The following is a 5,240-nucleotide window of genomic DNA, read 5'->3' as shown; positions in this document are numbered from 1 at the left end:
CTGACATCCTGCACAACAGATCCTGGAAAGACAAAGTACTATGTCTACAACACTATTCTGTCCAACAGGAGGCGAGGTTATACCTGTGTGGTAGATGTCAGCGGAAGACAGGAGAGAGGGCCGGTGTTCCCAGTACTATAAGAGCGCACCCCACTTGCTCCATGATGAGAAGAGGAAGGGGAAACTCTGCTCCCTATGCTCCATGCTCCCCATCTTTGTTTTTCCTTGTACCAACGTATATTTAGTTGTTTAAAATAAATGAATGTTTCTTTTTGCTTTAACTTCTTGTCATCTCCCGTTATTTGTCATGGTTTTTGAGCCGGCCGTGACAACAGATAATGCTAAATGAATGACAGTCATAAGGGCCAACTGCTTCATCCCTCTAGTTCTGTGCAAAATCACGGCTTTTCAAATATAAATTTGGCATGTCCAAGTATATCCAATGGGTATATCCAATTCCCACCCTAATTTGGAATATCCAATTGACTATTTGTAACCATGTTCATGCACAATCTCCACTGCCATTTCGGGAAAATTAAGACATTTGTGTTTTTTCTTCCAAAACATGGGGGGTCACCAGCCTGCTTCTTTCCACATCTTGGCTCGCAGCTAAGATCCCATAGAGTAGAGTTGGAGGAAGACCTTTCAAATGCAGTTTTTCCATGCAGGCCATGGGCGCCCAATCAATAAGCGGGGGATTGCCAGAGAGCAATGAAACACAAATCCCTAACCGCCTGAAGCCTCCCAGACCCTGGGTGACACAATAGCCAACTGCGCATCGCCCTATGGCAGCGTTTCCAAACTTTTTCTTCCGCGGCACACTTTCCAAATTTACAGAATCTCATGGCACACCACTCTCAAAAGCATAAAAAATAAATGCGACAGAAAAAAACCGCGAGCGACGTACTGACGTTGATGTGACGCGCCAACAGTAGGCCTAAATGTTTTTTTGGGGTTTTAATTATGTGACATACATTTTAATGACATTTATTTTGGCTTTTGTGAATGGGATTTGTTCATTTAAGAACAATCTGAGCATCGCATAAAAGAAAAAAAACAGTGGTGTTATCCTTTAAAAACAGACAACACCTCTTGAGCTATGAATGAACAAGATACTGAAAAGGTGACTGAACAGAATGTCTTTAATTCAACATAACCTTTTTCCTATGAGCAGCAGGACCATAGGTCATATCCAAATTTTACTTGCATGCCAACAAGAGTAATCAATTACTGTTTAACCTTGGACACCTGTAGTTTTTTGGACATCAGGCCCCTATTTCTCACAAAATCTCATGTTTTGAACCCTCAGCAAGTTTACACTGTTGTTGCACACCGTTCCGTGGAAATATGGGCCTTGAAGTATTCCATGACAGTATCCACTTAATTCTTCATCCATGGCCTTTTCACAGCTCTCCTGCGGTTGCCATCTGCCAATTACAAAAACATATTTTCCTTGCTTAAATTGTGGGGGGACACTAACTTAGATCAGATTATATTCATAATTTTAGTAGAAATAAAGCCACAAACGCAATTATCTTGTTGAAAATGTAAAAATGAAGTTATCGTCTTCTGAGAGATATATACTGAGAGATCACGTATACATAACAGGTAAAACTGTACATGTCCTGGATTTCAGGGTGATATTCGGGACTACTAAAGACCTATGAAGTAAAAAGCAAGCACTGTTCCCCGGTTTATGTGCAATAATATCACAATAAAATAATATTTAATGACAAAATTTTTGTGATGTTCTAGCTTCACAGTAAATCAGTGTATCATAACACAGCTGAGCAACCAACAAACACACTTACACTAGAGAGTAATGTAAACCACTTGAAAGACACTCAGATTCATTGTGAGTGGTATATATTCTAACAAAGCAGGCCGCAGGCTACTATAGGTCACTACACTGACACTGCCCAGGGTATGCTATCAATGCCCCTATGCTAACAGCTAGGCCAGTTAGTTAGCCCCAAATACTAAAGTTCTGAGAATTATTGGCAAAGACTAGTTGTTTTTACGACCAATGTGAATATAACAATATCACAAATATGACACAACGTAAATAAGTGAAATGTTACAAGCAGTAATACGTACATCTTTGTATATTCCATGCTTCCTTATCCTCTTCTGACCCAGTCTCCAAATCCATGCATTAGCCATGCTGATGAGTTGGCAAAATTAGTAAAATCTTTCAAAAACCGAAGGAAAAATCAATTACACCTCAATGACTGCTTGCATATTACTGCGCAATGTTACAGCTGAATGCACAATGCTGTGCTGAAGGAACCACTCATGCAGTTCTGTGGGCCTCTCAGTTTTAGTTTTGTACTAAAATTCTAATGAAACATGCCATTCACCATTGGAAAGCTTGTACTGTCCTCTACTAATCAATCAAATCTGAACGAACTGAAAACAGTTCCACTAGTCTTAATAACTACATGGGGTTTTGCATGTGGCCCTAGCCCTGCTTTCGATTTCTGTGTTTATTTCTCAAACGGAATGTTCAAGTAAATAAATGATCATATAAATTCCACAGAAATTCCTCTTGTTTATTTCACTATTTGGGGAGCAGCAGTTTTCACTGTTGTACGAGTCTACCTTCGGGCTTCTCTACTATTGGCTTTATGATGTCGCTATGACAGAATACAAATTTTTGGTGGTGAAAGAATATTTTTTTATGTATTCCGAAATAGACGCTATTGTCCAACGTGTCACGCTTGGGGTGTGTAACTGCAGATAAAACTGCAGGGAGGGGATGCAGAAAACAGTTTGTTGTTTCCACTCATAGTTTGCAGAAACATGTCCAAGTTGAAAAAGCACAGGACACCAGCGTCCTGGTTACTAAGGGGCTTGCTCGGAGGAGTTAAGTGTGAGAGGAGTAGCATGCTGTCTGTTGCTACTGGGGGCCTAAGCCAACAGGCAAGGCCTAGAGTTTGCTTTTCTCCCAAGTTTTTACATTTTCTCTTAATGTTCAATGAATTCATCTGCAATGTAATAAGTCTGTACCTGGACTCATGGCTGCAGGTGAGCTGGGCCTCATCCAGGGTATCAATCAGTTTTGTTTTTCCTGAAGAAAAGAACAAAGATGCTTATGTTTGCAAATGCTCTAAGCCTCATGGAGTACAACACATTTGTAGTGAACAAAAATTCTTTAATGAAGAATTGAAGGACGGAGTGTGGCACAGTGGGTAAGGAACTGGGCTTGTAACCGAAAGGTCGCCGGTTCGATTCCCGGGTAAGGACACAGCCGTTGTACCCTTGAGCAAGGTACTTAACCTGCATTGCTTCAGTATATATATCCAGCTGTATAAATGGATACAATGTAAAATGCTATGTAAAAAGTTGTGTAAGTCGCTCTGGATAAGAGCGTCTGCTAAATGCCTGTAATGTAATGTAAAAACAACGGAGGGTCACATTCTTAAATGGTCAGGAAGTAAGCTGTATATGAATTATACTCTGTGACAAAAGGACATGACACTGAAAGAGCTGGCCTCTGAAAAGCTAAGATTCCTGACTTCATGACATCTTTTCACTAGAAACTGACGGGTCAGTTTGACCCAAACTGAGATATTTCGGAGTTTACAGGCATTACAGGCATTTAGCAGACGCTCTTATCCAGAGCGACTTACACAACTTTTACATAGCATTTTTACATTGTATCCATTTATACAGTTTAGGATTTTTTTTCATTTAGTTACTAGCAAGCTACATCATCCGCATCCACTGACTTTTCCTAAATATTTGTTCTTTGCGTACCAGCGTAGTAGGAATGTCAAAGTCACGTTTGGAAAATGTTAAAAACACCTTATTTCACTTCCGTGTGTGTTATAACAGTGTTGTTAAATTACGGCCGTCTTCAGACTAAGGAGTCAGTTTTCCTTCACCACACCAGGAGGTGCAAGGATTCACTTTTCATCGCGGTGCACACGCTGTTGCATTTTTATTTGTACGAATGTTTTATTTATTTTGTTATTAGAAATATTTGTTTATGTTTATTTTGAAGAATAAATTATATAATGTTTTAAATATGTGATCTTAAAAAATATTTTTATAGGCTATTGCATTCGTTTTGTCATTTGTTTATGCCTATGCCTTTCCCTTGTGTTCTGAAATCATAGCCCTACATTTTATTTTTACAGTTATTATGCAACTGGAAATTTCTAAATAAAGGTTAAAATAAAATTGATCCATCTTCAAATGCAAAAAACAAATTTGTTTTTTTCAATTTTATGCATTATCATGCTCGTGCACAATGGCTGCATGCGACACGTTCACGTACAACAACAATGCTGCGTAGGATATTGCAAAAACTAAATCTAAGCTAAAGAAACGACTACAATATAACAAGATAAAAATTGAAAAAATTTGAAGCGCTATTTGTTTCGGCTGTTAATTTGTTTATTCATAGAGTGTTACAGTGAATACAATGAATACGTCTTTTTGTAGGCCAACCCCGCTATCGGTTCCCTCGGCAGATTTCCAATGCATTTTTCCAATAGAGATTTAGTTTTCTTCCGAAAATAAGGCCTATGGTTAATTTATGCCTAAAACAGTCTCACGTTTTGTTTTACGAGTTCTAGGGGTTCAACGCTCATTCACGCTTAGCGTTCGACGCTCAGCGTGCATGCGAGCTAGTAAAACAAGAGTGGCTATTGCAAAAATGTGACCGCTCTTGTAGTTTCAATACAGAAACTTAGCGTACTTTTCAAACGCACACGACAGCTTAGAAATCCACGGTTGACATAGGCTATTAATGGGTGTGTGGAGTTTTGCAGAGAAAAACGACTGGCTTGGGTTTCAAGTATGCAAAAATAACTTTATTCGAGCAGATCGCTCAGGAAAACATGCAATCAGACTGCCACGTCAGGAAGCTCTGCTCTCCCTCGCTAAACCCCCGGCTTATCTCTCCCTCCCGGCTGACGCGTCACCTGTCAGGTGAGTCTGGGAACGTGGGCGTGTTGCCACAGGGGATTCTGCCTCTCTCCCCCCAGTGCTCACTACACAAGCCCCCCCAGAATTTACTGTGGCAGCAAAACCGCCTAGGGGTCTGGATGACACGGCCAAACCTCCCCAGTTTCTTGCCCGCCGCCTCGGACGGATTAGGACCCATACCAGAGTCAGTTTTAGGGCTGTTACCAGGGTCAGGATTTAAGTCAGGGGTAGGATTTCTCGACCTGAGAGCGGGAGGTCGACCTCTGCGCGGAGGACAAGCGACTCTAAAGGCGAATCTAAATCTA

General features: G+C 40.5%; 1 long non-coding RNA gene across 1 annotated transcript; it reads right to left on the bottom strand.

Moving 5' to 3' along the window:
- Nucleotides 1–1,124: 1,124 nt before the first annotated feature.
- On the bottom strand, nucleotides 1,125–3,156 carry LOC135256106 (uncharacterized). Its single transcript, XR_010330378.1, has 3 exons — nucleotides 3,010–3,156; nucleotides 2,098–2,164; nucleotides 1,125–1,427 (listed from the first exon to the last, which is right to left on the bottom strand). It is a non-coding gene; the product is annotated as an uncharacterized LOC135256106 (long non-coding RNA).
- Between the last annotated feature and the right edge of the window lie 2,084 nt (nucleotides 3,157–5,240).

This window comes from Anguilla rostrata, chromosome 5, assembly GCF_018555375.3.
Source record: "Anguilla rostrata isolate EN2019 chromosome 5, ASM1855537v3, whole genome shotgun sequence".
In the NCBI taxonomy this organism is placed as follows: Eukaryota; Metazoa; Chordata; class Actinopteri; order Anguilliformes; family Anguillidae; genus Anguilla; species Anguilla rostrata.
Note: the sequence above shows the minus strand (reverse complement) of the source record. Positions and strands in the feature narration are given on the sequence as shown.